Here is a 13132-nt window from a genome sequence, read left to right on the forward strand (position 1 = left end):
CAGGCAGGACTGAGTGTGACACCTGCATTATTTTGCGCGATCTGTTAGATAGGAGGAAAGCAAACAACGAATAATTGTCATTTTTTGCAGAAGTATACCCAGACTCCCCAGTAATTGTTTTGTAATTTTTGCAAGTCAGTAGGCCATGACAAGCTTACTTGTTGCAGCTACAAGTTAATGATGGATTGGACCCCAGCCTATTGGATGCAGATAGAAACGTGAGCCCTTGACCTAGCAGCGGGGATGGCACATGTGGGATTTTAGGGGTGAGGTAGAGGACGAGGAGGAATGGGACTAGGAAGGGGCCACGGATAGTTAATTTGTTACAATTGCGGAGGACTAGGGCACTACACCCATGATTGTACCAACCCAACGAGAATATCTTGTTTATAATGTGCCCAGTTCGATCACAAAGCAGTAGATTGTCCTACGTTGATCACACAGATGCACGAGAAAGGGGTACTCCAACCTCCTCTGACTCAAAGTATCCAAATGATGAGGTTTGAACTGCGTGAAGAAGACCCAAATGTGAACATGATGCTCAGAAGTGGTGCAACCATAGGGGAGGAAAAGGGGAAGTAGCTTGCGGAAGATACATGGGTTCGCAAGGCTCCTACAAAGGAACCTGAGTTTGACTTAGAATGTGCAAAGGAGACATTCATGGAAGCTAAGAAGAGCTTTGCGAAGGCCTCTACTTTAGGCAGTAAGGATCAACCAGAGCTAGGAATGGATCCTTCTATGCTTACTACCTTTTTGGAGACATGCATGAAACTACTGCACGACAATAAGGTAGTTGTTAGCTACCTATACCAATAGGTTTCATATTTCATGATTGACATTGAAAAGGTCCAAATATGCTCTGCTTTGATGATGCAAAGATCACATATTTGCAAAACAATACAAGCTGTGTATATATCTTGATAAGAACTCAATTTTGATGGATGGTCCAACAGCTTAATCTGGATCATGCCATGTTTTGAATTTTTAGTTGTAGAATAGAGGAAGAAGTCTGTCCAAACTGCTTAATCTTGGCAGATAACTAGCTTAGGTAGAGAATTAAGGTTCCCAACTGCTTAATCTGGGGCCTTGGAAGAAATAAGGGTAGAAGTAGATAGAAAAGCAAAAGAAAAAGCCAAAGAAAAGAAAAGGCAAGTAAGGGTCTACAAGTCCAAGTGCACCCTCCAAGAAGAAATAAAAAAATGCTACGAATATAGATGGGTAGGCAGTTGGGGTTGCAGAAAGGTCATTTCTTATGAGTTGCATGTGTGCTAACCATGTTCACCAAAGCAAAATCAGTAGATTAAGATGGAGGTCACTCTTCATCAAGTTGCAACAAGCAAGAAGCATGTCTAACCTCCCTTCTTACCCTCTCCATTTCATTACTAACATTCCCTCTGTCAGTTGAGATTCATGGAAGAAATTGTGGTTTGATGTCGATTCTTATTCTCTTAAGAAGCCACATTTCCTATGTAAAGTTCTTTTCATTTTGATCTACTCCCTAAACTAAGTGAGTTTCAAACAAACTTAGTGATATTCCCCTCATTTACCCCTTTCATCCATATTAACCTCTAATTCTATTATGTAACTCCCCTATCTTACCCTTCCCCTACTATTATTTAAACACCATGGTGTATAAACCCCAAACATGGTATAAATATTCCTCCCCTTGGCACTATAGCTAAATAAGATGTTTAGGGAGACTTTGGTCCACCAGGGGCTGTGGTCAACCCTATCTTGGGGCTGCTCTAACCTCTGGTTAGGAGCAACAACCTTCCCCCTAAGCCTTCACCTCCCCTCTGCTCAAAAAACACAAAAAACCCCTTTTTTCCTTGCTAAAATCACCCCTAACCTCTTTTTCCTCATAAATTAACCCAAAAAATCCAAAACACTCACCAAAACCCGCAATCCCAAACTTCCCCGCCCAAAATATTTAAATGAATATTTTAATTGAGCCGGCGGGCCCCCCCCCCCCAACCTGCACGATCAGTCGGAAGACCCGCCAGCCGTCCGATCTCCGCCGCCCAGATCTAACGGTGGGCGGTCATTTTCGCTCCCCGACCTGCCGACCTTTAGCGTCCGGGGAAAGCAGTTTTCTGCCCCGTACAGGGGATGCGTGGCAGGCGGTGGGGTTGCTCGTAGCCCCCCTCCCCGATACCGCCTTTGCCCAAAAGTGGTGCGGGGAACCCGCTTACCGCCATCCCCGTTACCACCCTCCCTCCTACGTCACTGGCACGTCATCCTGACGTCATCTCGCCTCTGTCCGCCCCCGCGTCTCGTGGCCCTCCACGCAGCCCTGCCACCGCATCTACCCGCCACCGTGTCCTGCCACCCTAGCCGACACCTCAGCAGCCACGTCACCTCCGTACCCGGGCCCCGCCATGACGTCATGCTGACGTCATCGGCAGAAAAGCGCCAATTACCCTTTTTGTCCGAATTTTATCGTTAAAAGTAATGTTTTGAGTCATTTCACTCTTATTTTCGCGTGAACGAGGAGTTAGCCGTTGCAGCTGCTAAAGTGACTCCAGGCATCCAAATTCAAATTTCAACCGTCCAAATTCATCTAGTCGACCTTCAGAGTTCGGCCCGCAAGCTGTCTAAGCGTCCTGTCCAGGTATTTCACCACATTTCCCCATTTTTCCCATGCATTCCTAGTCTTTGTAAAATTTCCATTAAAGCACCTGTAAAAGTCTACATAAACTCTGCACCTGTTACCTGAAACAAGCTCAGTTGACCTGTTGACCCCCAGAACCACAGATTAAGCATCAAAGCAGTCAATTCGCGGGCTAGAAACTGTGCAATTCTCCTCGACGTGCTCGGCATTGTTCCCTTTTGCCAAGTACAGGCCAGCTGCATTCTTACCAAAAGAAACCTCATTACTCTCTGCAACCTACCATTAGCAATTCACATCCCTGTGAATTTGCAGCAAATTACAAAAGCCAGCTTGCATTTTCCACTGAAAAGAATACTTCAGACTGTGTTTTCAGTTGACCTGCCACTGAAGTTCTTAAGGACACTTGTCAAACCAGTACCTCTACCTGTTCAAGTTTATATTATAGCAATGGCAGCCTCTGCATCCTCATCCCTCAGTGTTGCTCCACTAAATCAACCAAATAAGGAGCTAGAGGCCTTGCCATTTGTTGACAAGGACTGTCTCATTGAAGACTTTGAGGGAAACAGGGACTTCTTGCAGACCTTCACTCAACTGAGAGAGGACTATAAGGATGGTCATGGTACACATGGGATATGGGAGACAAACCTACCCTATTATTGTCTCCCAGCTGTAAATGTCTTCCCTGAAATTATTCACCTATGTGCTGAACACTATGATGTGCAGCACAGAGCTGTCAGTACTCCATCAGGGAGGATCCTTTTCTATATTAATGCTGAGTCCATCAACAAGATGTTACATTTTGATCAGACAGAGTTGCTGATCCCATTCTCCATGAGTTATTTGCTGGAAGCTGGTGACAAGATGACCAGTGAGGAGCTGCAAAAGGTCACCAGGACCTTCATGAGACCTGAGTGCCAGCCTACAGGGCCACCTCCTTATCTGGATGTACATTTCAATGATGTAGGCAAGCTGTTACTAGACATGATTGCCTATGTGTTGGGATACAAAAACAGTGAGCATGTGGATAAAACAATGCTAGTATTGTTGTCTGTTTACAGCCCACGCCAACCCCCTGCCCGAAAGTATAACTTTGCCAAGTTCATAGCCAACAAGATTCATGATCAGTTGAGCAAAGTGGACAGATAGGGGGTCTTCAAATACTCAGCCTACATCTACCACCTGTTCATGTTCTATCATTCTGAAGCCTTCCCATGCTACATCAAAAGGCTGGATCATAGAGGGGAGAGAAGATCTGTCATCTTCTGGACCTCTGTTTATCACAAAGTCACAAATTCACCCTATACCTACTGTGAATTTGTTGACCAATTTGTATACCCAATCTCTTGCATGTTGATGAAGTCCCCTCCTCCCAGAATATCAAATGAGATAAAGAAAGCTCTGCAGCTCTCTAAAAAATATAAAATAGGTGACTGGTACCTATATGAACACCATACTGTATTTAGGATCTATGGCTGTGAGCTCTGTCCATACAGGCTCCCAAAATATGTACCTATGAGGTTGTTTGCCTTGGAGTATTACAGGCAATTGATTCAGTCAGACCTCACCCATTTCCACAGCTCCAAGAAAAAGGCCCACCTCAAGTTCAAAAATCAGTTGGGCCCCTTCATCATGAACAAGAAAGAAGGGTGGGAAGCTGCAGACCTCATCCTTAAGGATAAATATAAGCTGTCCTATAGTTTTCGATGGGTCCATTATGACCCTCAAGGTTTCATCACTGCTAGGAGAAATAAGTATAGGCTCCTAGGTGTTAAGCATTGCCAGTACCCACATATTGAAAAATATGCCAACTTACAAGAATGGCAGCTGGACACTCTAGTTGAGAATTTAACTGAGGAAGAGAGAATGCTTAAGAATATGAAGGAGCTTGAGAAAACTATTGACCTGGACTATGTGCAGCAGGTACCTTTCAGACCGCCTCACTCAGTAGGAGAAGGGACCTCGGTTACAAGGACTGCACCACAGGCACCTTCTACATCATCACCAGTGATAGACAAAGGCAAAGGCATAATGGGTGCAGAGGAGGAAGCAGGAAAGGAAAAGTCAGAGCAGCAAACAGAGTAGCAGCCAGAGCAGCAACAAGGACAAACTGTTCTACCACAAACTGGGCTGCCAGCAACCCCCATAATGCAAACACCACCACCTCAAACTGAGCCATTGACTGCCCCAATTTTGCAGACCCCAGCACATGAAGAAAGGGGAATGAAAAGAGAAAGAGAAGAGTCCACTCCTTTCAGTGGATCCTCCCACCAGCCAGAAGCCAAAAGGCAAAGGGCAGACTCCCCAGAGGTGGAAGACATTACTGAAGATGTCTTGAACAGTACAGGAAAAGACAGGGAGGGCAGCCAGCATATAGGGACAAGCTCCTTTCAGCAGGAGCAAACTTTACAGCTTGGTTTGGAGGTGTCCTCTCCTTCACAACAAAGTAAGAAGCCCAAGAGCACCAAAGCTTCTTTCAAACAAATAAAGGCTCAGAACGAGCTACTGAGGGCTGAGGTCTACAAGCAGTTCATAGATGCTACACCAGCCCAACAAGAGAGATTAATGTCTGTTTATGACATTAAGGAAGAAAAGATGATATTCAGTCATTTTAAGCCCAAAGGGCCGCAGCCTAAAACAACTGTAGATTTTATAAAGACAAGGGTGGAGGTCCTAGCCAGAGATATACATCCCATGGACCAAATTGAACTCCACAAGCAAACTGGGGAGATGGTCTATGCCACCTTGGTTGAAAAGGCCACCTTGGCCCATGAGCTGAAAGAGTCCCTAAAGAACACCAACACTCAGCTGGATTTTGAGAGAATGTCCTCTCAGGCCAAGGACAATAGAATAAAGTCTCTTGAGGAGATCATCATTGATCTAGGGCATGATCCTAGTGATCCAACAGGTGTAAAGGCCCTCATGAAGAAGAAGGATGATGATCTGAATGCAATGAGGAAGAGGTTGAAGCGGCAGCCCACCGAGCACCCTCAAACAGCTGAGCTTCAAAAGAAAAAACAGGCTGAGGACCAATTAGACCTCCTATTGCAGCAAGACCAGAGGATCCGGGAATTGGAGAAAGAGCTGGAAGGAGCACTACAAGATAAACAGGGAGAATCTACTTCCCAAGCTCCTCCAACTACTTCCATGACAGCAGCAACTTCAGGGGCAGCAGTGGCCCCCACAACAGAAGCAGCAGGCACAATAGCAGCTCTAGATGCCAACCCAAGTGTAGAGGAATTGACCAAGGCTGTCAAGGCAATGGAGCTCCAGGCAGATGAGATAAAGAAAGAAAAGGAGAAATTGGCAGAACTGGATGCCAAATATGATAAATCCAAAGTGACTATAGCAGAACAGGGCAGAGAAATAAAGGCCCAAAAAGAAAGGATAAAGGCTTTAGAGAAAGAGCTGAACCTAGAAACTGCCATGGCCGACATAAAGAGGATCCTATGGGCCAAAATTGGCCAGTCCATCAGACAGCAATGGAGGTCAATAAAAATAATGCATGAGCAGATGGATTTAATGGCCCAAGCTCATGCAGAAATTCAGAAGGCCAAGACAGTGCTAGGGAACAGAGCAGAACAAGCAAACAGAATGATTGATTTCCTAAACATGCAAGAAAGGAAGGAATTGGCAGCCATAGGCATTCCCAACAGAACAGAGGCTGTCCTCTCTGCTAAGAAAGTGCTTACCCTCAGAATCTATATACAATCAGTAGAGAGGAAGTACTATGAGATGCAAACAGATGTGGAAGAATACAAAGCCAAAATGGGAGTGCTGCAAGGAAAAGGCCTGCCCAGCCTGCTAAGTGGTGCATGAAAACTGATATCTCCAGATCAAATGGCCAACAGAATGGCAACCACCATTGAAAATTAGATAATTGCATTTGGCAGTTCATCTGAGCAAGCAGGGCCTCCCACAGGACAGAGCATATATGAAAAACTTGAAGGCCTGTTCTTCATTGAGAATGAAGGAAATCACCTGTTTGAGACCCCTCCCAATCTTTATAAGCATACAGAGGCCGAGGAAACATTGATAAAGATGCGCAGACATCAAATGCCTAAGGAGGATTGGTGGCAATTCATGCTTCAGATTTTGCCACGGTAGCTTCAGTCATTCGGTCACTGCCAGCTCCAGGTCACTACAAGACAAATGACAGGACAAATGTCAGCAGTTAAAGCAGCTAAAAAAGTGACTCATCCCACAGACATGATAGCTAGCCAAGTTCAAACAGCGCATTTTCGGCCGACTCCAACAGCCATAAAGACAAAATATCTTCTGACTTTTGACAGCTGAAGCATTAAGGAATTACTGCTGCATTTACTCCTTCAGCTACTGAATTTCTGAGATCAGCATATCATAAATGAGATATTAACTCATTCGCTGATATTTTTGTAATTTTTGTATATATACTCCCCTGAGTAACTCATAAGGGGTTGGTAATTTTCTCTATGAGAACACTTGTATTGTAAAAATTCATATTTATCTAATACAAAGGGCTGGATGAGCTCAGTGATTTCCTGAAATATTTGATGTCTGGAGGATGCTCTATGTGTTGATGCAGAATTCCTGCGCTGTCTGATGAAATAACAAGTTTTCTTCAAAACTCTGTTCTTGTTTTTCTTATGTTTGCCAAATCATACTTATCTCACACTAAGCTAGCAGTAAAGGAAAAGAATAGTACAGGATTTGTGTCACTACACCTTGTACTCAAATTTTACTGCTGTAAATGTTTGTCTTCTGGATTACTATGCACATGAATTCTTAATTGCTCATGTAGCTGTTAATTCTATATGTATGAATATCACCTAGAAATTCTTAATTGCTTTTAGGACGATATTCTCACTGTCTTGCTCCAACAGTTTACTGTAAGATTCTTAATTGCCTTGCATTAACTGGATCCACTCCACTCAATCAGTATTATAAAAGTTGTTTCTCAGACACTAATCTGGCTCTGCAGCATCACTACAGTATCAAAGCAGCACATCAAAGACCTAAGGACCACTGACTCCATAGCCCAATGGACTAGAACACTTTGGAAATTGCATAAGAAACTTGACTGAAATTATCACCCAACTAAAACCTTAAACAAACCCGAACTCATAGCTAGCCTAAAATTATTTAAAAACAGAGATAAATCATAAAGAGAGAGCCCTCTCTGATTGCAGCCTGGCTAGATGTTGTGATCCAAAGATTGGTTAGTGGTTACCCCGGCCGTATTCCCTTGGGAGTCATAGGGAACAACCTGGGTGTTAACATAAATGGCGACTCCACTGGGGACTTCTTAGGATTTTCTAATTACTATCTATCTTTCATAGCTACCATCAAGCCTGAAACCAGCCAAGAGGCCTTAAGACTGTTTCTGTATCACATTGACAGCTTTAGGGAAGAGCTTGTTAGGGAATCTTCATCTTAGCTTTGAAACATATATAGCCATTCCAAAATCTTCATCCAGTCCTTGCAGATATAAAACTTCCTATAAAAAATCCTAAAAAACAGTTAGAAGCTGGCTCCTAAGAAAAATCTATGGCATACTAGGGCAAATCCCGACCCTAATCCACCCATCATTGTTGATAACCCAAATACCATTCCAAGAAACATTAGGAGGCAGCAAAGGCAGGAGCAGCCTGCTGATTTAACCCCTCTTACAGTTCATCCCAACCCCATTTCAACTCCAATTAAAGTTCTTTTCCGGTCTACCCCCACTTCCCCTAGTTCACCATCTACATCTCAAAGTCCTCCTCTCACATCTTCATCCATTGCACATATTCCCTTGACCAATACTCCTGGTGCAACTTCACCTGTTACCCCTGTGGTACCCACTATTCCTATTATCCCAGCTGCCCCTATTAATACACTCAACCCTCCAAATATGGCAAATAGATATGCACCCTTGCAGCTACCTGCTAATCCTGCAGCTCTACCCCAGGATTACCAAACCAAAATCTCATATTTTGACTCCACTGGCCCTTACTTTGCCATCCAACATGCCAAGAGGATGCAAGATCACTTTGAAAACTATGAAACAGATGATGACAGTGTGAGGATGAGAATCTTTGTCCAAAGCTTGACAGGTGATGTTAGAACCTGGTTCAGATCACTTGCTGCAAACACTATCACAACCCCTGATGAGCTCTATCAAGCATTCACTAGGAGATGGGAGAAAAAGAAAGATCCCTTACATATACTTGGTGAATATGAGACAATCAAGAGAGGTCCTCAAGAAACCGTTCTGGAGTATTGTGCTAGATTCAACAATGTATATAATGCAATACCACAAAACCTAAGACCTCCTCCTGATTTGGCCCTGTACAAGTTCCCTGATGGATTTGATTCTGACATGGCATTTTAGTTGAAGGAAAGAGCCCTTGAAAGCCTAGAAGAAGCCCAAAAGGTGGCTGTTACAGTGGAAGCAAACATAATTGCCAAAAGAAGCAGGGCGAGGTTAGAAAAGAGAAGCATATACAAAGAAGAACCTACAGCCTTTGATCAAAAGCTTGATGCCATACTCAATGGCATGAAGAGATTGGGTGATAGGGTGGAATCAGTTGAAAGAAAAGCATCATGGGAAGTTCCACAAAATAACCCTCCCAGGAATCCAAATTTTAGGAGAAACCCAAACCCAAACAGTGGCAGGGCCAATGCTGATCCTGAAATCAGACCTCCATTTCAGGAAAACTATGTTGAAACATCTACTTCAAATGAGCAAGAAGATGACACCCATATCAACCTGATGGGTTTGAATGATGGGCATCAAGTCTTCCTAAGTCAAGAAGATCACAAAGATGATGACATTTCACAATTCCAAACCAAATCAGGTGAGTCATTTGATTTCAAACAAGGCTATGACACAGCTGTTTATGAAGTTCATAAACATTACAAATTAAGGAGCAGAACTGTAAATATAACACAGCCTGAGATACCAAAGGATAGTCTGCAACCTAAAAAAGCCATAATCACAGAACCAATCAACATAACTGATTCACTTACAAAAGAGGTAACTATTGAAGAAGTTACTGAACAACTTTCTTCAACACAACAGCCACCAGCTATACCCTCTTCGCAACCGAACCTAGGGGACCTTCCTCAAGAGGTGAGTGTGAAGGACAAGCCTCAGGACCAAGGTAAAAACCAGGAAGAAAACATAGTGAATAAAGAAAGGGTTGCTGCCCACAACACTAAGGTTCAAACTGAAAAACCTTTTGACTTGGAGGCTGAAATTGGCAAACTGAAAGTGGCCATTCCTCTCTCGGAATTAGCCAAACATGACATTTATAAACAACAGATCAAGAAATCCCTTCAACTCACTCATAGTAAAGATAATGTCAATGTGTTGGATGACACCCCAGAATTGCTGTTTGGTCCAGAGGTTGATGGAAAAACAGTAGTCACAGGGATCCTACCTTTCTATGTTAGCTTACATGTGCATGACAAGATACTGCACAATGCAATTTTTGATTCAGGTGCTTCTCATAACCTTATGCCTAAATCAGTGATGGAAAGACTGAATCTAGACATAACAAGACCATACAAGGACCTATTTTCCTTTGATTCCAGCCAAGTCAAGTGTCTAGGTCTCATAAAGGATTTGTGTGTATCTCTGGTTCAATACCCAAACAAGACAATCCTAATGGATGTGGTAGTTGCTGATATTCCACCTAAGTATGGGATGCTGTTATCAAGATCATGGGGGGCTAAACTCCAAGGATCTTTACAGTTAGACATGTCATATGCCACAATCACAGTCTTTGGTCAACCCAAGAGACTATATAGAGAATCCCTCATGAAATATATGGTCAGTAGTGAAGAGAAACCTCAAAACTTTCCCATTTATGCTGTCCATTCTGATATAGATTCATACATTCTCTTTAATGATAATTCAGGTCTAACAAACAATGATGAAACCAAGATACTAAAACAAGAGCAGGACCATTGTGAACAAGATACTGCTGTCCTAGAAGTGAAGCTGATCCAAACAAGTTATGAGACTGTCCTAAGAGATGAACCAAATGAAAAACCAGAACTCCAACTTGCAAGCCCAGGCGATGGAGAAGTTATCAAATCTCCCCAAGAACAAGAAATCTTATGGTTCATGGAGTTTGATGGGTCTGTCAACAAGTTAGGCGCAGGGGCCGGAATTTGGATACACAATAAGCAAAACAATCATGCAGAAGGCAGAGCTTATAGGTTGAACTTCAGATGCACCAACAACATGGCTGAATATGAGGCTCTCTTACTGGGTCTCAAACTAGTAAAGTCCCTACAAGCCATGAAAATTTCAATCCTAGGAGATTCAGACCTAGTTATCCAACAAATCAAGGGTAATTTTGTCACCAATGACAAGAGACTGAGGTCCTATAGGTCTACAGTTGCTGAACTGCTAAATTCATTCGCTGAATTTCAGATTACCAAAATTCCTAGGACTCAAAACCTTCATGCCCATAGCTTGGCCACATTTGCAAGTACATGCAAGCTACCTTTTGAACCCCACCACTGCTTCACCGCTGAGATAAAACACAGACCATCTGTCCCAAACAATGTCAAGGATTGGCAAGTATTTGATGATGACATGCAAATAAACAATTTCTTGACTTTGCAGCAAGAATTTTCAGGACTAAATATTGACAATGATACAGCAAGTCAATCACAAATACCTGATAGAGCAAGTCAATCACAAATACTGTTTCAAGAAATTACTCACCCAATATCACCCAGAACAGCTAAACAAATACTAAACCCAACCATTTTCAACAAGGATAACATTCAGCAAATCCAATCAATCAATTGTGAAGAAGTGGCCAATGCTGACACTGAAATCATAGAGCTGAAAGACAACTTTTTACCCACTGGCTTAGCTCCTTTGGAAGACATTTTTTATTCCAATGATGTTCCCAGCAAGCCAAAAATGCAGCCCATCAACAATGCCATAGAAGAGTGTAACATTGGGACTGTAGAAAAACCCAAGATCATCAAATTGTCTGCTTCCTTACCCCCTGATCAAAAGCCTAAATACATTGACTTGTTTAAAGAGTTCCAGGATGTCTTTGCCTGGAGTTATGAGGATTTAAAATCCTATGACACCTCTGTAATTCAACACACCATCCCTCTCAAACCTGATCAAAAGCCCTTTAAACAAAAATTAAGGAGAATCAATCCTATGCTTCTCCCAGCAATGGAACAAGAAGTACAGAAAATGTTCAAGGCTGGCATCATAGCACCAATCAGATTCTCTGAATGGATCTCCAACTTAGTCCCCACAAGAAAAAAGACTGGTGAAATTAGGTTGTGTGTGGACTTGAGAAATCTGAACCAAGTATCCCTCAAGGACAATTACCCCTTACCTAAGATGGATCACATTCTCCAAAGAGTGGTAGGGGCCTCAAGGATCTCATTACTGGATGGGTTTTCAGGCTTCAATCAAATCCTGGTACACCCTGATGAACAAGACAAAACAGCATTCACTACCCCATGGGGAACTTTCAAATATGTAAAAATGCCTTTTGGATTGAAAAATGCAGGAGCTACATTCCAAAGAGCAATGGATATTGCTTTTGTCAAAGAGATTCATGACTTCCTAGTCATTTATCTAGATGACCTCACACCTTTTTCCAAATCTGACCAGGAGCATTTGAAACATCTAAGGCAGATTTTCATAACTTGCAGAAAATATGGAATCTCCTTGAATCCCAAAAAATCCCTGTTTGGTTTAGAGGAAGGTAAATTATTGGGCCACATCATTTCTAAAGATGGCATCAAGATAGATCCAGACAGGATACAAGCTATCCTACAAATGCCCCACCCAAGAAATGTCAAAGAATTGCAAGGATTCTTGGGAAAAATCAATTTCTTAAGAGGGTTCATCCCAAACTTAGCAGAACTAAGCAGATTATTGAATAACATGTTAAAGAAAGATTCAAAGGTCAAATGGACTGTGGAAGCCAATCAAGCCTTTGAAGGTGTAAAACTGGCCCTTACCCAAACCCCAGTGTTGACTAATCCTCAGTTTGACAAGGACTTTATCATTTTCTCTTTTGCCTCCGAGCATACTATTGCTGCTGTTTTACTGCAAAAAGATGACCAAGGAAATGAGAAGCCAATTGCTTTCTTTAGCAAAGCTCTTAGAGATGCACCTTTAAAATATCAAATCATGGAAAAACAAGCTTATGCTTTGGTTAAAGCCATTAAAGACTTTAGGATTTATATCCTTTATTCCCATGTTATAGCATATGTGCCAAGTCCTATTGTCAAAGACATTCTCACCCAAGAAAATTTAGAGGGCAGAAGAGGAAAGTGGATTGCCAACATCTTGGGATTTGACATTGAGATAAAACCTACAAAACTAATAAAAGGGCAAGGCTTGGCTAAATTAATGACAGAAGCAAATTTCCAAGCCTTAGACATTAACCAGCTGGACAGTGAACCGGAGCTGGTGACTCCAAAGATCAATGTAGCCTTTGAGCAATCCCCTTGGTACTCTGATATATGTTATGTATTGCAAAACCTGTGTGCTCCCCCAGGATTGTC

Source organism: Pinus tabuliformis, chromosome 2_1 (genome assembly GCF_031772625.1).
Source record: "Pinus tabuliformis cultivar Carrire ecotype Pingquan chromosome 2_1, CPIR1, whole genome shotgun sequence".
Taxonomy (NCBI): Eukaryota; Viridiplantae; Streptophyta; class Pinopsida; order Pinales; family Pinaceae; genus Pinus; species Pinus tabuliformis.